Source organism: Typopeltis vanoorti, chromosome 11 (assembly GCF_054136105.1).
Source record: "Typopeltis vanoorti isolate ZY-2024b chromosome 11, IOZ_Tvanoo_1.0, whole genome shotgun sequence".
Lineage (NCBI taxonomy): Eukaryota > Metazoa > Arthropoda > Arachnida > Uropygi > Thelyphonidae > Typopeltis > Typopeltis vanoorti.
In genome coordinates, this window is record NC_143559.1 from 105,595,472 (window position 1) to 105,618,610 (window position 23,139).

Genomic DNA, 23,139 nt, shown 5'->3' on the forward strand with positions numbered 1-23,139 from the left:
AGATGTAAAATAGGATGTATGAAATAGTAATTTAAATGTTAATATAAGTGCTTAAGATAGAATGATATCAATGTATGACACATTGAAAAAAAAAATGCTCAGATGAAGGATAAGGACTTTAGGAAACGCAAGGCACTAAGCAGATTAGGATGTAAAAAAAGATTGTATGAACACAGATAATATACCCATTGTGAAACCATAAAGAAATGTCGGAGGTCAAAGAAATGTACCAATTAGAATGAGCAGACTATGTACAGCATGTATATAATTGTAAATAGATGAAAAATAGGATGTATGAAATAGTAATTTAAATGTTAATATAAGTGATTAAGATAGAATGATATCAATGCATGACACATTGAAGAAAAAAAATGCACAGAGGAAGTATAAGGACTTTAGGAAACGCAAGGCACTGAGCAGATTATCATGTAAAAAAAAAAAAAAAGATTGTATGAACACAGACATAGACACAATGTGGTAAAGAAAATATAAAGAAATGTCAAAGAAAAAATGCCAATTAAAATGAGCATACTATGTACAAAATGTATATAATTGTAAATAGATGTATATATATATATTTATTTATTCCTATTCAGATTGTACATAGATGCTTTGTTGTTAATAAAATATATGTAGCTCAGAAGAAGTGGTGTTTGCACTCTACGGCGCTTGACCGAACAAAGAAAGGATTTGGTGGTTCATATCAAGTTGCCGACAAGAGGAAAGTTTTCTAAGCCTTTTTTCGACCGGTTCCCGAGGAAGTCGATCTCTGGCACGGGTTAGTGGGTTTTTTCCTCCCGGAAATTCGGGTTTTCGTCCCGTAAACTCAAGAAAATCGACCGTCAAACCCACACTATTTTCAGACATTAAAAATATTGTGTTAGGGACCATGAGATTGCGGCACTAGCTTGCCGCCTTCTTCACTGCGTCCGATGAATCAGTGATTGCCCTTGGCCAGTTATCTCTGATTGGCTACCAGTAGAAATTGAATTGCCCACTCAGTCTCCAAACGTTAGATAGGGTAAATGGCCCCGCCTACTGCCTATACGGGAACGACATAGGCGTTAGCTGATTTTTTTTAAAGCTGATACCGAGAAAGAACAGTTAGATTTAAAGATTATTATTATTATTTGACACCTCCAGGGAGTCTGAAGACTCATCAAGGGAGGGCGCATGCTCTACAACGCTCTCTCCACCAAATGACCCCAACTACCAACGCCATCTACTGCCACCACTAGTTTTTCCACAGATAATTACAAAACATCCATATCCTCGCTGGATTCGAAAAAGTTGCCTTTTGGCTGCAGAGCGGATACGCTAACCACTCGTAATAAAAAAAGTAACAAAATATAAATGGGGAAGGGGATAGAAGGGGGAACATCTGGGGATGTCGAATTAAGAGGGTATGAGAAGGGGTGTAAGGAGCAGATTATTGCTTGAAGAGTGGTTGGTGAAGCAGTGGCGGCTCGTGGCTTAAAATCGTGGTGGGAGATGCAACATTTGAAATATACATCTACACTGTAAGTAAAGTGTATACGTGTTTGGATAAAATATCAAAGTTTTGGTAAAAAATTAAACATGAAAAAATAGTTTATTATCGATAAAATTATAGTTTCGTATAATTCAAATTTACTTAAAAATAAAATATATTCGTTGTTCGTGTTTATTAAACACGAACAACGAAAGCCACCAACTTGAAATAAACTGGCCATCAACTTCAAACCTACACTTCTCCCATGATGAAGTAGAGCGCCGCATTGTCGAGTCAAAAGAAATCACCTTGGACCCTTTTCACATGAATAACAATCTTAGCTATAATTTGGCTGACTCTTTCAACTCTACTATTAGATACTGGAGAACGCGTGATTCCACACACGCACAGGTGTACAACAATAGAACATTAACTCGGACTGTAGTTCAAGCTCATAATAACTGTAATTTACAGTCGAATATTATGGCTTTATAATTGTATAGCTTTAGAGTGTGTCAATGTTAATTTCGTGTCTTTTAATATCTTTCTATGTTCTTATTGCCTGATGAAGTCATTCTTGACGAAACATGTTGCGTTTTTTTCAAATAAATGTCATTGTGTTATAATTCTCGGGTTTTAAGTCAGTTAATTTAGAAAAATGAACATATCCCAACCCCGAGTTAATAGTACTAATCACATATATATATATATACATACATATATATATATATATATATATATACACACACACATATATATATATATATATATATACATATATATATATATACATACATAAATATATTAGGAGAATTCATTTTTACTCGGTAGGAATATTATAAAATAAGTTTAATGACTATTACCGCGAGAAAAGATGGCAAGATATCTTTAACAAGATACTACTAGTTTACTAGTTTCGTTACAAGAACATCATCAGGTAACATACTCAAAGAAATATATAAAAAATTACAGAGACTTAAAATTGTATTAACAGAACAAGTGAAAAACAGTAGCATGTTTGAAAAAATGCAAGTATGAGTTCCATACAAACGAATACTACGCGCTGTCGCGAGTGCGCCAGTACTGAACAGAAGCAACGTGTGCGTCCGAGAGATTGTAACTCAGGCTGTTGTTGATATGAGAGGAATCTAGAGAAATTTCTCTTGATTCAACAATCTTTCTTTCGAGTTCATCGTAGCACACATGGATATTAGCAGTTTGAGTCCAGTTTACAATGTGCTGGCGGCCTTCGTCTGAGTTAGCAGAAAAGAGAACGTGGCTAGAGAGAGCGCTAGCTCTAGTCCTGTTATAGGAGATATCTCTACGGTGTTCATCCAAACGTAGAAGGATGGATTTGGCAGTCTGTCCATAATAAGGCTTTCCGCAATCACACAAAATCTTGTAGACTCCTGGAAACTGAGTAGGAAGATGTTTCTGTTTATGTTTGCAAAGTAATGAACGAAGTTTTGGAAGCGTAGTGTAGCACGTTTTGAAGTTAAATTTCTTGAGAATCTTTGCCAGTTTTGGTGAAAGAGAGCTGATGTAAGGCAAGGAGATGAAGGCTCTTGGGGGAGGGGGAACTTCAGCAGTAGTTGAGTGCCTGGGGGAAAGAAATTTGTCAATCTTCTTTGGAGAGAAGCCATTGTTAATAAACGTTTTTTTAATAAAACTGAGTTCATTTATAATTTCTGTTTCTTCGGTAAGTAATGATTTGGCTCGGTGAGCTAAAGTGGAAATAATACCATATTTTTGTGGAGGATAATGATGGGAGGAAGCATGAAGGTATCTGTCAGTATGAGTAGGCTTTCTAAAAATTGAGATTTTAATGTTCTCAGCACATCTGGTAAGTTTGAGGTCTAAAAAGGGAACACAGTCATCCGATTCCAGTTCGAGGGTAAAAGAGATTTTTTCGTGGCACTTGTTTAGGTGGTCTAAAAACAAATAGAGGTTATTGACGCCGTCTTCCCAGATGAGGAAAATATCATCAATATATCGGTACCAAACTTTTGGTTTAAAGTGAAAGGAGTTAATAGCTTTTCCTTCAAATTCGTTGAGAAATATATCCGCAAGAATCGGAGAGAGCGGGCTGCCCATAGCCAGACCTGCGTTTTGTAAGTAGATCTTGTTATCATATTTGAAGTATCCTGACTTTATGCAATGGGAGAGAAGAGCAAAGAGTTTTTTTTGATAATTTATTCTTGAGAAGATCGAGGACTTCTTGAGCAGGAACATTTGTAAAGAGAGAAACAATATCAAAACTGGCTATTAAATCTGTTTTTTTAAGTTTGATGTCCTTGATTTTAGAAACAAAATCTGCAGAGTTTTTAATATGTGAAGAAGAAATTCCATAAAGATTTCTTAGAAAAAGATTTCTTCTTCACATATTAAAAACTCTGCAGATTTTGTTTCTAAAATCAAGGACATCAAACTTAAAAAAACAGATTTAATGGCAAGTTTTGATATTGTTTCTCTCTTTACAAATGTTCCTGCTCAAGAAGTCCTCGGTCTTCTCAAGAATAAATTATCAAAAAAACTCTTTGCTCTTCTCTCCCATTGCATAAAGTCAGGATACTTCAAATATGATAACAAGATCTACTTACAATACGCAGGTCTGGCTATGGGCAGCCCACTCTCTCCGATTCTTGCGGATATATTTCTCAACGAATTTGAAGGAAAAGCTATTAACTCATTTCACTTTAAACCAAAAGTTTGGTACCGATATATTGATGATATTTTCCTCATCTGGGAAGACGGCGTCAATAACCGGTATTTATTTTTAGACCACCTAAACAAGTGCCACAAAAAAATCTCTTTCACCCTCGAACTGGAATCGGATGACGGTCTTCCCTTTTTAGACCTCAAACTTACCGGATGTGCTGAGAACATTAAAATCTCAATTTTTAGAAAGCCTACTCATACTGACAGATACCTTCATGCTTCCTCCCATCATTATCCTCCACAAAAATGTGGTATTATTTCCACTTTAGCCCACCGAGCCAAATCATTACTTACCGAAGCTACAGAAATTATAAATGAACTCAGTTTTCTTAAAAAAACGTTTATTAACAATGGCTTCTCTCCAAAGAAAATTGACAAATTTCTTTCCCCCAGGCACTCAACTACTGCTGAAGATCCCCCCCCCCCAAGAGCCTTCATCTCCTTGCCTTACATCAGCTCTCTTTCACCAAAACTGGCAAAGATTCTCAAGAAATTTAACTTCAAAACGTGCTACACTACGCTTCCAAAATTTCGTTCATTACTTTGCAAACATAAACAGAAACATCTTCCTACTCAGTTTCCAGGAGTCTACAAGATTTTGTGTGATTGCGGAAAGCCTTATTATGGACAGACTGCCAAATCCATCCTTCTACATTTGGATGAACACCGTAGAGATATCTTCTATAACAGGACTAGAGCTAGCGCTCTCTCTAGCCACGTTCTCTTTTCTGCTAACTCAGACGAAGGCCGCCAGCACATTGTAAACTGGACTCAAACTGCTAATATCCATGTGTGCTACGATGAACTCGAAAGAAAGATTGTTGAATCAAGAGAAATTTCTCTAGATTCCTCTCATATCAACAACAGCCTGAGTTACAATCTCTCGGACGCACACGTTGCTTCTGTTCAGTACTGGCGCACTCGCGACAGCGCGTAGTATTCGTTTGTATGGAACTCATACTTGCATTTTTTCAAACATGCTACTGTTTTTCACTTGTTCTGTTAATACAATTTCAAGTCTCTGTAAATTTTTATATATTTCTTTGAGTATGATACCTGATGATGTTCTTGTAACGAAACTAGTAAACTAGTAGTATCTTGTTACATATATATATATATATATATATATATATATATATATATATATATATATATATATATACATATATATATACATATACATTTATTTAAACTTATTTTATATACATATACATATATACTGTATATATGTATGTATGTATATATATATATATACATATATATATATACATACATACATATATATATATATATATATATATATATATATATATATATATACATATATATACATATATACATATACATATATATATATATACATATATATACATATATATATATATATATATATATATATATATATATATATATATATATATATACACATATATATATTTATATATACACACACACACATATATATATATATATGCCTTTTATTCCCCTATTCGAAGTAGGCGAGGGCTGTTAACCCTATCCAGCGTTTGTAGAGTGAGTGGGGAGTTCAATCTCCACTGGTAGCCAATCAGAGATAGCTGGCCCATGACTATCATTCATTATATTATAAGCAGCAACCGATTAAGAAACGCAGACAAGTGCTGCCATCTCTTAGTATATAACCCTAATAGGATATTTTACTGAGTGAAATAATGTGGGTTCTATGGTCGATTTTCTTTCATTTAGTGCATGAAAAACTGAGTTTCTGGGAGAAAAAACCTGTTTGCCCATGGCAGAGATCGCCTAATTTGGGATTGGTTTGAATCAAGGCTTAGAAAAAGTTCCTCCAGTTTGCGACTAGAGACTTGAATTTAAGTCTATATTATTTGTTATGACTACTCGTTTCATCTCATATTCAGTGGTCGACATTTTATGAAACTTTTAATGGAGAAGCAAGGAATCTCGGCGTTTATTTCTGTGTTGCAAAACATCCACCTTAGAACTAACACCGTTGCAGACAAGTGCTAGAATTAAGTAATCAGAGATAATACGAAATTCACTAACATGATTTTTTTTTACCATAGAATTTTTTTCCAGTATCAAGGCATCTTCAGTATCACTTTCAAATTAAATAACAATAGATGTCACTTCTATTTGTTTTTGGACGATGTAGCAAGTGTTCAAGTTTCTTCACATAAGTGTTCCTTGAGATAATTATATTTATTCAGAAGCTTAATATTCTTACTAAGGATCCGATGTCTCGTGTAGATAGTGACTGTTCCGACTCATGGTATTTCATATAATCTGGATGTTCATCATGCAGCACGCCTGTGGATCTACCTGTATGGCCAAAATGTGATATTCCAGATTGGAAGAGAATATGAAACACTCCAGGGTGGTCAAAGATGTACTCCCTTCTTTGGTAGAGCCTAGAAAATTAGAAATCTTGTTTGTAGGGCAAAAGTTGGTGGTCGATGTGTTACCATTCTTTGTTTTAAAGGTGTGTCTGCTGGTATAGATAAACAACTTAAATCTGTTGGCCTACACTGTTTTTCTCTTTTAAAACAAGTCAAAGAATTTTTTAGAACCTTAGCTTACGCTGGTTTCCATAAATTAAGGAACAAAGAGAAAAATTAATCACACAAAAAGGCGTTTCAGATTCATTTTCCGGTTTCGTGTTTAGAGTGGGCAGCAAATAAACAACAAAAGCATGATAGCAAAATTATTGATTATGGCTGTTTAACATTCTATTGGATGAATTCAGATGCCGAGCCATCATTAAACCTGAATCAGGCAGAGGTATCCAGATGGTTGTATGTGAGTCATTCTGCGGTTCACAGAATGTAGATCTAATTCTAATAGTCACAAACAGCATCCAGTGAAGGAAGGACAGAGGTTACAACTGAAGTCGGTGCGTGATATCTCCGATATCAGTATTACTATCCTGAATCAGCTATTGCGTCGTCTACAAGAATATCAATATCTGCTTCAGTATGTGCACAATGCATTATGGTGGTGGTCTGTATGCTAGGAAACTTTTAGTCTGTGTTGTACCCTATCTCCACATCACAAAAGAGAAATGGTTCAGGCTCCAACATCAAGATGTGTCCCGATTTGCTTTACAGAATGATTGATAGAAGCAGAACCAGAGATTATTATTCCTCTAATATCCTTGAACGGGACGCTTATGCAGAGACAGTGTGAAGGTTTGAAGGGGTATCTTGTTGGGTGGATGCCTCGATCTGTATGTTCTTCCAGGTGGAACAATAAATGCCCCAACTTATAGAGACGAATTCTTGGAACCTTCAGTTTTTCTATGGATGAGACAGAGCGAAACATTTATTCTACAAGGCGATAATGCTCGTCCTCATCGAGCGAACCTTGTGGACTAATATTCTCAATAAAACTATAGAATGGTCTCCTAACGTTAAATCTATAGTGCATATCTGGGATGCTCTAAGGAGTATTGCTGCTGTTGTCAATATCCAAATTCTGATGGATTTATCTTTCATGTGGTTATGAATAGTATGAGACATCGTTGTGAATGCTTGATTACTGCATGAGCTGCCCACAATCTTTATTAAGCTTTTTCTCTCGTTCTTTCTATCTCTGTCTTGTCTGACGAAATGCCTCTGTTCACTAATATCTTGAGATCATTATTTATGAAGGCATAAAGAACATAGCATGGCTTCCCCTCTTTCTTCAAACAGTTAATCAGAGTTAAAGGATCTATTACTTTTTTTGAAGTTGAGTAGATCATTAATTCATTTACCTTATTGCTTTATTACAGCTATATCAACGATATACTTCAACAATAAGCGTTGCGTTAGCAGCTAAATTCTCCTTATGAATAACGAAGTGCAGCCACTAAATTATGCTGCTATGTGGCTCGGAAAGATACAATTAGACAGATCTGGTGACTTGCAGAAAAGACTGTAGCTTGCAAACTGATCCAATTTATGCATAATTTTATAAGCTACAACTTAAAGTCATGCAGAAAGCATAGATAACCTACAAATTTACAGTAGATAAACCTGTAGAAAATTATAACTTAGGAGCCACTACAACCTTACATCCGGCTCTGCCTGTGGAAATAATATCTGCATCCATAGCGCTGGCGCTATGGATGCAGATATTGACTAAAGAGAGACTATCATAAGTTCGATTTTAGTCACTGACTACAGGAACTTTTGCAAGCCTTTTTTCGAATGATTCCAGAGTAAGTCGATTTCTGGTAATGACTCGCACTATTACAGATAATAAATCAACTGTTATGGTCTAAAGCCACGAGATAGAGGCAGCCTCATCTGCTGCACTCCGTCTATCCTGAAGACGGCAGACTTGCCTTAAAAATAGGTGTTTTCTAAATCCATTCTGTACCTCTAGAATAAAGTTTTTGGAATATTTCATTAGTTTGTTATTTAAGATTCTGCTATATATATATTTTATAACAGGAATTTAGTATACTGATACCTCTATAGTTTTTAGGGTCATCTCTATTACCTTTTTTAAAGATAGGAATCACAATTGCTTTTTTCCATTCTATTGGGGGGATACCAGTTGACTAAATTTTATTTAAAAATAATAAGTCTTTCTTTGAATCTTGTTCCTGCGTATTTATATAGTTCTAAACCTAGGTTATCTTCTCCAGGCGATTTTCCGTTTCTTGTTTCTTTCAGGCTGATTTCGAATTGTTCTTTAGTTATTTCCTTTTCATTTTCGTTAATTGTTTACCAGTTGTCTTTTTAAAAATATTTGTCTGTCCACAGTTCTGTGTAGTAATTTAGAAATTCTTCTAATTCCAATTCAGTGTTTAATTTTGTTTTCTTTGGTATCTGCATTTAAGTGTTTCAAACTCTTATATACATTGGGTCTTATTTTATATAAATCATGTTCTAAATTAGAAACAAATTTATTCTATGATTCTCTGTCTTTTTCTGACTTCTCTTTTAGCTATGGCTCTTATTCTTTTATATTTTATTTCATCTTGTAATATTTTACTGCTTAACCATTTGTGATAGGTTTCTTTTTTTTTTTTGATTATTTCTTTGATTGTATCATCCCAAATCTTCAGTTTGTTTCTCTTAATGAATTTTTTGGTCTTTCCTAAGCTTTCATTTGCTGCTGCTGCATTTAGTATCGTTTTTATATTAAGCCATTCTATTTCTTCAATTTGTTTTATTTTATCTAGATATTGGTTAATTCTTTGTTCATATGGCCATTGTACACTTGTGTCATTCATTGGTCTAGTTTTATAAACAAATGTTTCAGTTTTTCTCTGTTCTTGTTACTTATAGCCATTTAGGTGGTAATCTTAATTTTATTTTAACAAGGAAGTGGTCACTGCTTATTTCATATCCTCTGTGAACTCTAACATCTAGTGAAAATTTTGATGTCTTTTCATTTAATATGAAGTAATCCAATATTGATTTCCATCCTCTTGCTGCCCAAGTATATTTATGTATGTCTTTATGTTCATAGAAGGAATTCATTATTTTTAGGTTATTATAAACTACGAAGTCAATCAATTTTTTACCATTCCTGTTTAGAGTATGTTCTCCATGTATTCCAATATTATTATTAATTTTCGTGTTTCCAATTCTTGCATTTAAGTCTACTACTAAAATTATGTAATCATTTTTATTTATTTTATTATATATATTTTGTAGCTGATTATAAAAATCAATATTATCCTGTTCTCTTCCTTCTTCTGGGGCATATAAACCATTTATTGTTAAATAGCCTCTATCTATTTTTATTCTAGCTGCTATTATTCTTTCATTCCATAATTTATAATGTTTTAACTGTTTTGAAAGGGAGTTATGAATCCAAATCATGACTCCTGCTTGTGCTCTTTGGTCTCTGTCGACTTCACTGTATATCACATTAAAATTTTCGGTTCTCATAGTTTCTTTTAATTTCTTTTTTGTTTCAGTGATTACTGCTATTTTGAAGTTTCTTTCATTTAATAACTGGTCTAATTCTATTTCTTTATATGCTATTTCTCTTACATTCCAGTTTGCTATGTGTATTATATTTTGTAGTTTCCATTTTTGTTTTACCGTTTCCATTCCAGGGTCATTTCCCATAGATTCAATCCGATTATCTTTTTCTGTCAGCTTACAAGTAGGATTATGTTCTCCATGTCAGGGGACTAGCCTGACGATGGAATAGTTCAGTGATAGGGCTGCTACCTTAAGGCTTCTGAATTAGCCTTCTTCCGAATTTAAACCCATAGGAGAAATAGGGTATATTGAAGGGGAAAGAGTAGATTATAGAAGAATTATAGTAAGGTTTATAGAGAGGGCATAGTTGTAAGGCCAGAAATGGAAAGACCCCATGGCCCTCGAGTACTCTAATAGCATAAGGGTCATAAAATAAGAAGAGTTGACTGATAAGGCCTTATAGGAAAGATTAAAGTAAGTGGATCTTCCTCAAAGTAGGAGAGGATAGATCCAGCTAGGGGTCCATGGGAGTGCTGCTTCCGTTACAATCAAGATGATTGCCCCTTATGGCCCACAAGTCCTTATTACATACACACACATGGTGGGCTCCCCTACCCGTCACCCAGGGAACACGCTCTCTAAGGTTTACAGGGTCCCCCGAAAAAATGGTATAAATGAGCAATAAGTTTTCATTTACAAAGGGAATCAGGAAAACTCCTTTTCCTATTTTATTCTTTTATTTTATTTATTTATTGAAATCAGTAAGCTGCTACCCTGCTCCGTTCATCACCATTGAAATAAAAATAAAATTACTACCCCTGATTTCGAAGAAATTCATGTGAGAGTACTGAATAAAACCTTAAGCATTTGGTGATTCTAAAAATGAACACTCATGTTGTTGTTTGAAATAGTTTTACGAGTGTGTTGAGTTGTGGGATAATAAACGTTCTGTGCCAGAGATCGATATTCAAATTAAATATTAAATTGCAAACTAGCTGGGGAAAAAAAGCTACTTGTCAAATAAAACAAAACATATATTGCTTTTCATATAGAAGTGCACGCCATTGTTAATGCAATCGAATAAATAAGATTTACATTAATATTGCGAGACTTTGTAAATAGCTACTCCTGCTTTGATGCTAAAACAGCTGTTTTTCATAATTTTCTTCTGCTTACATACTTGCTTTCATTTTTTTTTTTAAAACAAAACTGTTTCTTATGTTTATTTTCAAAATGCAAAGTTTTTCTAGTACATGCTTATGTAGCCTGTAAATATGGCATTGGGCCATCTGAAGAAAGAATATATTAATAGGATAGATGTTAAAGGAAATTTCTGCATATTTTCTTCTATTGCTTCTGAATTAATTCATCTTCGGTATATCGAAAAGGGGCGGGACTCTTTCCAAAAACTGATTTTAACCACTTAAAATATTTAAAGGTACCTGAGGCATGACTATAAACAACAAATTATACGATAACACACAGTAATTAACTTTAATGAAATGAAAGTAGATATTTCGTACTGAAAATAACAGTACATCATCAATGCGTAGAAAAAAGCAAATGAAAGAAACAGGAATATGAGGTACATACAGCACTCGGTTTATCAATTAAAACGGTTGACGAGCGCTAGAAATTAATATTATTAAAACTATCTTTGATGGGCACATAAAATAAGAATCTCCCACTTTTGGGAGAGAGAGACATTCATTAAAGATATTCCACACACAGAACCCTTAACCGGATAAACTCGCGTTAGTGGCTGCGTCTCAGACGAAACAACAGCTTAATTTTAAATATACTTATAGTGAAGCATGACTTATCCTTCGCAAAATCATGTTGTCCATCATATAGTATTCCATTTTTGTCTACTAAGACCTGGATTTTCCCCCTTAACCAACTTCTCTGGTACCTTCATCACAACTAAAGAGATGCAGGTCGATAGGTAATTGCTCGCTGTCTTGGAGTGCCTTTTATATTTCCATCCCTTTGAGACTAACCGAAAGTTTAGACTTCGAGATTACCTATGGCCTGCTCTGCAATCCTCTCATTCTCTGATTTTGCTTTTCTTATTATACCAGTCACCCTTCTGTTTAATTAACTATAAAACACTGCATTAACATGGTTATTTAATTGTAGAGAACGTTTTTTTGCAGTGAATCTTATGACTAAATTTTCACAAGAAAACGTTATAATATTAAGTGGCAGAAATTAGAAGAAACTGAATTAAAGAAAATATAAATGACATTAAATTATGTGATCAGTAACGAAAGACATTAAATCGATTGACGCATCACTTTCCTATATCCTCGAAGCTGCACAGTAATTTACTAAAGCAGCACTGCGAACTGAGAGAAACAGTGGCATATGAGTTTTCTATGAAGGAATAAAAAAAAAAAAAGTGAGATAAGACTCCCTCGCAATTTCAATCGTTCCGACAAATACGTGGTTCTCCCCTTGGAAGTTGAACAAATTATTTGAAAATCAACAAGATTTGTTAACTCATTCTAGATTGAAAACAGGTAAAATTCAACCGTTTGTTATTGACATACCAAAAAATATTTTCTCAGATCCCACAGGTTTCGAAACACAGTCCTAAACCATGATGGAGAGATTTTTCAGAATTGAGATTAAAAATACTCCTTACCTGTGAACAAAGTTTCTAACTAAATCAGAAACTGGATGAAAAAAAAGGCTCTAGAAAAAGCTCCTTTAGTAGGCTAGATCGAGCCTGTAACAATATTATTTCGATATTCAATTTACAGAGTTCAGTCAGAGAGTAACAAGAAACGTGAAGTAACATAACGAAATCAACAGGTAAATGAACCCAAATCTGGCCGTATCCAATGGCACAGGGTCGACTAGATGTCATTGTAAAATGTGACATGCCCTAAAAGGGCCATTTTCTGAAATTGGGATGACGTTTATGTGACACCTCCAGGGAGTCCAAACTCATCGAGGGAATGTGTACCAACAGCATCGAAAGACTGAGCCCCTTCCAACTATTAACCACGCTCAACTTTTTGCTGAGCCATTAGTAGCAGAGGCTCTACCAATTGACCAACCTTTGCTGGCTATATCTGGAAGGTTCGGTTCTGATGTTTCATAAATTCTCCTGGCATGTCTATGGCAACTAAAACTGTTGGTGGCTTTCTTGTTAAAAACATGTTGAATTTTCATTCTCCAGATCCTTATGCTACATGTGCTGTTTTCTTCAACTCTATCCACTGGTATCATATCAATAAACAACACATTGTTTGACTAGTGATGTCTGGCGCATTATGTTTAAGATGGCTATCCACCCGAATTTTAAAGCCCAGTAATATCTTGGCATTTTCATTTTTAGTAACTATGTTCCCAGGGTTTTGCAAATGGAGAAACCATACAGGTATCCCTTGCATAACGCGGAGAAATTAATTGCAACAATCCCTTTATATATACACGACAAGAGTTTTAATTAACGCGCCTTTAAGTTTACCAAAAATCCACCAAATACATCATTGCTACAACCCATGGACATGGGCCTCATTGCAACTTTCAAAGACTATTTTCTTAAAAAGACATTCTCAAATGCAGTAGGAATGGGAGAAAATGCGATTAGGCTCCAAGAATTTTGGAAAAAATTTAACATTAAACATTCAACTCATGGGAGCAAGTGTCTTCTAGCTGCATGAGCCCTCTTGGGAAAAGCATTTTGCAGAATGTGCTAATGACTTAGGTGGTTTTCAAAATTCCATGAAAGTGTTGAAGAAATCATTGTAATTGGTGAAGACCTTGGTTTTGATGCAGATGTTAAAGAATTATTGAATTCAAATTCATAAGATTTCAGTGACAATAATCGTCTTGAAATTGAACAACAACATGCATATGAAGATAATGAACAAATGGAATGGGAAGATAAGGTTCCAAAGAAGATAACAAAGAATTGGATAGAATATTTTGCAGTTTAGGATTGCTTAAGCAGCAAGTCATGGATATGGATCCAGATGTTAATGAAGAATGCTTGTCAAGGTCTAGAGTCATTTTGCTTGTTATTGTAGAATTTATGCTGATAGGAAAAAACTAAAACTGTTCGACTCTTGATAACTTTTTTGATAAAAAATTGCAGTAACTAATATAGGTACAAGCATTTATTAAACATTTACTTTGCATTAATTTTTTATCTTTCCTAAAAGAGTACCATATAAAACAAATTATTAATACAGTAATCGATCATGGATGAATTGTAATTTTTGCCATTGATTATTATATTTGAGTAACACGATTTTGATATACACGGTAGCATAGAGGTATCAATTAATCACGTTAATCAAGGGATACCTGTATTTCCTAAACAAGCTCCAGTGTTCAACTTTTGCTACACGATTATGCCTTTGCTTAAAGCCTGTATGAGCAATTTTATTATTTATATGTTTATTCCACCGAGTCAAAAGACATCACAGGAGAACCAATTTATCCATTAACACAATACCTATCACATGTCTCCTTAAATCACACATCTCTTTAAACTTATTCACTGTCTGGGCACTCATAACCACCTCTGGTAATCCATTCTTCTTATTCACCTACTCTCTCCAAGTAAAGAACATAGTCCACAAACTCTTACTAACCACACTCTTAGACAACTTCCAAGTATGACCCCCTTGTTTCCCCCCCACTCCACATGTATTGAAAAATTTCTTTTGTGCCAATCTTACAGAATTACTTTAGTAACTTATAAGTTTCCATCATATTCCCTCTCCTCTGCCTGTCAGCTAAACTCTGCAAAAATCTCAAGCCAGACTTGCTTGAGGTGTTTTTTTTTTTTGCCATTATTGTGAATATTCTATATCTACTAAAAAAATTCAATCTGAAGGCCATAATATTATTCTAAAGGCAATTGACCTGCTTCTTTGTTTTCAACCTCTTATACCTTGCACTATAAATTCTTCTTTTGATCCTTGCCTCTGGGGTAAAAGTTGACTGCAAGTCAACTTTTATTTTATGTTTTTTTTAATTTATCTGATTTTCACTCCCACTTCCAAAGTTGACAACTACAGCTTGCAATGAAAAAACATCTAAAAATAAAAATACCATTCAAATATTTTTTTATTTATTTAAGAAAGAATGGAAGAAAATATTACAAAAATATACTTCATATGATTGTTAACAGTCTTTAAAATGTGACAACAAATATTACAATTCCATTTTCACATTTAAATGCCTATAACTGATTGAAGGTGACTATTGGTCCCTTATACATAAATAGTCTTGTCTGACTTAGAGAAACATTTATAAAGATTTGAACTTATAGATATTTAAAATATAATGTTTATTCAACACATCATATACCACAAAATTAATAAATCACAATTTTCACATAAAAACTTTAACAAGTTAAACTCAGATTAAAAAACAAAAAGCTATCTGAATGTTAGAAATGAATATATATATATATATATATATATATATATATATATAAATGCAGTGTTGATCAAGTTGTAACATTATCTCTGGCATCAGTTATGTTTTTGTAGATATTTGAGAGATAACACCTGTTTTCTAGGAACTAAATGAATGCACATTATTATATCTGACTATGAATTCATGGATGAAAAAAAAGCAGATTTTGTTAATTTATGAGGTAGAAGAAATGTTATTCAGCTGCTGTAGTGATTAAAAAAAAAAACTCAAGCCAGACTTGCTTGAGGTGTTTTTTTTTTACCATTATAGTGAATATTGTATACTTCCTAAAAAGTTCAATCTGAAGTGCCACAATATCAACATTATTCCAAGCAACTGACCGGCTTTTTTTTGTTCTCAACCTCTTATACCTTGCATTATAAATTATTCTTTTGATCCTTGCTAATTCTCTTAAGTAAAAGTTGACTGCAAGTAAATTTTTACTTTATGCTGTTTTTTTTTAATTTATCTGATTTTTACTCCCACTACCAAAGTTGACAATTACAGCTTAGAGTGAAAAAAAAAACACCTAAAAAGAATAATAAAAATATCATTCAAAATATTTTTTTTTTATTTCAGAGAGAGAAAGAATGGGAAAAAATATTACAAAAATATACTTCATATGATTGTCAACAGTTTTTAAAATGTGACATCAAATATTACAATTCTATTTTAACATTTAAATACAACTGATTGAAGATGACTACTGGCCCTTATACATAAATAGTCTTGTCTCCCTTAGAGAAACATTTATAAAGATTTGAACTTATGGATATTTAAAAGAATATAATATTCACTCAACACATCATATACCACAAAATTAATAAATCACAATTTTTAATAAAATATTTTCACATAAAAACTTTAACAAATTAAACCCAGATAAAAAAAAACTCAGATAGGTTTTTTTTTTATCTGAATGTTAGGAATGAATGCAGTGTTGATTAAGTTGCAACATTATCTTTGGCATCAGATATGTTTTGTAGATATTTGAGAGATAATGCGTTTTCTAGGAACTAAATGAATGCACATCATTATATCTGACTATATATAGAGTGACTGTATGTGCATTCATGAATGAAACAAAGCACTACTTTATGAGGTAGAGAGAAATGTTATTCAGCTGCTGTAGTGATTTAAAAAAAAAAAAAAAAACCTCAAGCCAGACACAACATTTGGCACAAAATTCATTGCCATTTTGTATATATAGTTTGTGTGTGTGTCTATAAAAATTATTTTTTAACTGTAAAATATATATCATATATACAATTTCATTTTTTAAAATTCAATATGCAAAGGAGCAATTACATGTCCTGCTAGGAGAATACGTTGATTCTTCTTCAGGTTTCATCAAAGAAACAGTTACACAAGTAATGGTGATTATGGATTCCACATATTGCACTTTATAATTCTACTACTAGAATACACAGCTGACCATAAATGTTTAAAGAATAAGTTTTTACATATTTGTTGGAAAAGCTTCATTCTCATGACTAGATACTATCACCAAGTTAAATTCTGAACAACTTGAAGTAGATAAGAGAATTCTCAGGTGACCCTGTAACTTCTAGAGAGAGCATCCCCTAATTGGAGGATTGGGGAGCCCACCAGATATGGTATGTGTGTGTGTGGGGGGGGGGGGGAGGTCCGAATATATTGAATAAGGACTCATGGGCCAACAGGGCCAATCATCTTGATTGTAAGGGAAGTGGCACGCCCATGTTCCCCTAGCTGGATCTATCCTCTACTTCTACTACTTTGAGGAAGATCCACTCACTTTAACCTTTCCTATAAGGCCTTAGCAGCCAACTCTTCTCATTTTATGATCCTTATGCTATTAGAGTACTCGACGGCTATGGGGTCTTTCCATTTCTGGTCTATATTTATCTCCCTCTAAAATCTTCTCTTTTCCTTCAATACACCCTATTCCTCTTATGGATTTTAAATTTGGAAGAAGGCAATTTCAGAAGCCTTAAGGTAGTGATAGGGCTGCTACCAGGCAATGGACTTTCCACTGCCAGGCTAGTAACCTGACATGGAGAGCACTAAATTACTTTTAAGCCAACAGAGAAAAGTATTGAAAATGAATCTATGGAAAACAATCCTGGAATGAAAAAAAATGTAAAACAAAAATGGAAACAGCAAAATATAATACACATAGCAAACTGGAACGTAAGAGGAATATCATATAAAGAAACAGAATTAAATTTGATATTAAACGAAAGAAAATTTCAAATAGCAGTAATCACCGAAACAATAAAAATAATAATAAATAAATAAAATAAATGAATAAAAGGAAACATGAGTACTGCAAATTTTAATGCAATATATAGTGGAGTCGACAGAGACCAAAGAGCACAAGCTGGTGTTATGATTTGGATTCATAATTCCATTTCAAAACAGTTAATATATTATAAACTATGGAATGAACAAATAATAGCAGCTAGAATAAAAATAGACAGTGGTTATTTAACAATAATTGGTTTATATGCCCCAGAAGAAAGAAGAGAAGATAATATTGAATTTTATAATCAATTACAAAATGTATATAATAAAATAAATAAAAATGATTATGTAATATTAGCAGGAGAATTAAATGCAAGAATTGGAAAAATGAAAATTAAAATAATAATATAGGAATTCATGGAGAACATATTCTAAACAGGAATGTTAAAAAATTGATTGACTTTGACTTCATAATAATCTTAAAATAATGAATTCTTTCTATAAACATAAAGATATACATAAATATATTTGGACAGCAAGAGGATGGAAATCAATATTAGATTACTTTATCTCAAATGAAAAGACATCAAAGTTTCTTTAGATGTTCAAGTCTACAGAGGTTAACTTCCTCATTAAAATAAAATTAAGATTATCACCTAAATGGCTACAAATAACAAGAACAGAAAGAAAATTGAAAACATTCTTTTATAAAATGATTATTAAATGACATAAATATACAATGCCTATATGAACAAAGAATTAACCAATATTTTGATAAAATAAAACAAAGTGAAGAAATAGAAAACTTAAAATAAAAATGATACTAAATGCAGCAGCAAAGAAAAGCTTAGGAAAGATGAGAAACTTCAATAAAAATAAAAAACCAAAGATATGGGATGGTATAATCAAAGAAATAATCAAAATGAAAAAAAGAAGCATATCAGAAATGATTAAGCAGTAAAAGATTAGAAGATGCAAATAGAGTATAAAAGAATAAAAGCCATAGCTAAAAGAACAAATTTGCTTCTAATTTAGAATAAGACCCAATGTATATAAGATTTTGAAACATTTAAGTATCGATGGTAGAGAAAATATAAAATTAAACACTGAATTGAAATTAAAAGAACTTTTAAATTTATATACAGAATTGTGGACAGAAATAGTTTAAAAAAGATAACAAGCAAACATTCAATGAAATGGAAATAACTAAAGAAGAAGAGAAAAAAAAAGCTTGAGAGAAACAAGAAACAGAAAATCACATGGAGAAGAAAAGTTAGGTTCAGAATTATATAAATATGCAGGAATAAGGTTTAAAGAAAGACTCATTATTTTTAAATAAAATCTATTCAACAAGTAACCAACCAATAGAATTGAAAAAAAAAAAAAAAAAAAATTTTTTTTTTTTCCTGTATGCCATAATACATAAAACACTGTAAAATTCAATGCAGCAAAAGTTCCTTTAAATTAGCATCGATTTTTACAGAGGTCGCTCATATTGTAAATAACTCTAGAATACTCACTACTAAAAATCTGGTAAACCCATGTGCAGTGGTGTACCTAGGGGGCAGCATTCTGAACCTTTTTGAACTTTTGCAGTTAATTCTAAAAAAAAAATATAGTCTTGAGAACTCAGTTCCAAATATTGTAATACTACTGCGTATTTTCCTCACAATTGCTGTAAATGTTGCTAGTTGTGAGAGGAGTTTTTCTAAATTAAAATTGATTAAGAATTACCTACATTACTATGAAATAGACTTCGCCAATGTCATCGACGATTTTGCTAACAGAAAAGCAAGAAAAATAACATTTTAGAATGTTATTTTTCTGTTGAAATTAAAGTTTTACTTCAAAAATAAACATAGTTTTAAATTATTTCCCTCTATGTCGTTTTGACTTTTTGTAGTATTTTTGGTAAGTATTGAGAGGGGCTGCAAAAGCTCTAGCTACGTCACTGCCATGTGGATATCTGGAAAATGCAACAACGCAAAAATGCTTGTAAATTAAGATTGTAAGTTAAGATTGTGCACTTTACTTAATAGGAAACTAAAGATAAAATAAATAACAACATAAAGATAAATGGTGAGCAAGTCATGTGTTTGAGATTTGCCGATGATATAGCCCTTGTAGCAAAAAACAAAAGAGCATTAAAAACAATACTAGAATCATTAAATAATAACTTGGAAAAATAAAAAATGAAAATCAACACAGATAAGACTAAAATCCTTGTTACAGGCAAAATCCCTATCAATATAGAGCATATAGACATCAATGGGAAACAAATAAAACAAGTAAGAAGCTTTAAATACTTAGGAAGCCTAATAACAGAAGACGGCAGAGAAAGAGGACAAGGTCAAGAATAAACAATGCAAAAGTCCAATTCTTTAAGATGAAAAGCATTTTAACAGGAAACCTCAACCTACAATTGAAAAAAATAATAATAAATACATTGATATGGAGTATCTCACTGTATGGATGTGAAACCTGGATTCTAGGAGGAGAAGACACAAGAAGATTGGAGGCCTTTGAAATGTGATGCTTGCTGCACATGAACAAAATAAAATGGACAGAAAAAAAAATCAGATGAACAAGTCCCGAGAGAGATAAGTGAAACAAGAAGTCTAATCAGATCAATCAAAATTAGAAGAGATAGGTGGTATGGACATATACTTCGGCATGATGGACTTGTGAAAAGAATAACTGAAGACAAAATAGAGATGAAAAGAAGAAGGAACAGACCAAGGAAAAGCTTTATTGACCAAGTCAAAGAAAGCACAGGCCTGAGAAGTTACCAGAAGATTAAGAAGAAAGCCAATGACAGAGTGGAATGGAGGAAATTGCTGCTGAGCTACCATTCCCAAGACTGATGCAACTGATACCACCTTAGAGCTCTGCTGAGAGATTCTTAATGCTAATAATGTCAAGATCCTTTCTAATATCTTAATTTTTTAATATGATTCTGCTATTGATGCCATTGGTTCACTTGCCTAATTTTTCTCAGAATCCTCATATATGTGGTCTTTGATCAAGTGCTTCATTTCTTACCCAACTCTCAGATCCATAATTCAAAACTGGTTTAAACACTGTTTTGTATAAGTTTGGTTCTTTGGCTAATTTCTCTCTTATTCCATATAAATTTATTCAGCCGGTACCCACCATACCAGTTTTGCTTATTCTGTTGTCTATTTCCAGATTTAACCTGCCATCTTCACTAAAAAACTGTGCCTAAATAGCTGAAATATTTTACTTGTTCTATAAGATCTCCAATCGAATGCAGCGGAAGTTTTCTATGCTCCTGCCTATTATCATAGCTTCGGTCTTTTTATTGATGATTTTCATGCCAAATTTGTTACAGCTGTTATGCAATTTAGTTAGTGAATCCCGGAGACTTGAACTAGATGTGTTTAGGAGTACAGCATCATCATCTGCATAACGCAAAGAGCTAAGTTCAACATTTCCAATTCTAATATCAGGCTTGATGCCAATTTCTTTCATAATGTGATCCATATAGATGATAAATAAGAGTAGAGATAATGTTCATCCTTGTCTTATCCCTGATTTTACACCAAACCATCTTCCTGTATTTCCATGAATTCTAACTGCTAACTGACTTGCTCTGTATAATGTTCCATTCACCCCATATAATTGTAGTGTTTTGCAAAGCTTTTCTCTGGGCACCTTGTCGTTTGTCTTTGCCAGATCTACAAAACTAAAGTACAGATCCTTTTCATATTTCCTTTTTCAATTATGCTTGTATAAATCTTATCTGGAACACTTAGAAGAGAAATTCCTCTGTAATTCTCACATTCAGTTTTATTCCCTTTTTTATAGATGAGTACTATGAGAGCTCTACTACAATCACTGGGAATTAAACCTTCTGACCAGGCCCTCTGAATTATGCTATGCACAATAACCACTGCAAAACTTTTATACATTGTACTTCAGCATTTCTGATTGAATATCATCTATTCCAGGTGCTTTTCCACCTTTCAAATTTTTGATGGCTTTTTTTTACCTCAAGTATTGATATGCTCCTCTCTGCATTCCTCTTGAAAATTTTCTAGGCAACAACTTAACTGAAACAAAAAAAATTGAGAAAATGTGAGCTCACAAACGTCAATGAAGCAATGATTCAATGGTTCACTACAATGAGAAGTGCCAGATTCTTGATAGACAATTCAATCTTGAAGGCTCAATCAGAAAAATTTGCTAAACAATTTAGGGCATAACAATTTTGTATGTAACAATGGGTTGGCTAGTTAATCAAAATTATGTTTATTATTATTAATTAGTATTGTTTTTAATTATGGAGAAATAAACTGTTTTGTATTAAGTGTATGGTTTTAAAATTAGGGACAAATAAATCATGTTTAATACTAAGTGTATTATAGTTTATACAAGGATATGCCTTGTATATTGCATGAATGCTAATTAAGTCATGTTCCATTCTAATATTTTATTTTGAATATGATTCTGCTATCAATGCCATCTGGTCATTAACCTCAATGTTTATTTCAGAATTCTAATAACTGTGGTCTTCAAGCAGCTTTTATATTTCTTACCCAACTTTCAGATCCATAAGTTAACATCAGGTAAAACACTATCTTGTATCCTAATTTACGCTCACGTGTAGACCTACACTTTTTACCGTGTAGGCATTCGGAACTGAAATTTTACGGAATAGGTTGGTTACTCCTTATTCCTGGAGGTATCATATGTATGTAGATGTGTGTTCATGGAGCCAGTTTGCCTGCTTGCGAGAGGAAAAACCCCAGATAAACTTGGGAGAAAAACCCTGTGGTCCATGCCCAGGGTTTTTCAAACGCAGGACACTCCTTTTCCAGGCATATGGTTGTGAAGCACATAGCCACTCAGCTAACCGTGAGGACTATCTTGCATACTATCAGAAATTTATTCAGTTGACTTCACACTTTATTTCCATGATTTAATTTGACATCTTCACTAAAACTTGTGTCTAAATAACTGAAACATATTACTTATACTATGGAGTATCTACTGAGAATGTAGTTAATGTTTTCCATATTCCTGCCTATCTGCATACTGCTCATATTTTCATTGCTGGTTCTCATACCGAATTTGTTACAGCAGCTGTTCAAGTGGATTTTTTTTTTTCCAATGTGGCTCCTACTGATGAAGGGTTTATTTGTAAATCTATAATACAGTTATATCTTGGATGGATTTTTTTTTTTTTAAGTAAGAGCATAACATTATCTGCATAAAGAAAACAGTCAAGATCTGATTTCCAATTTATAATGCAATCGATATAGATGATAAGTATCTTTTGGGACCTTATATGCCTTTTCCAGAATTATTTGATCGTTGCCTTTTATCTTTCTTTTT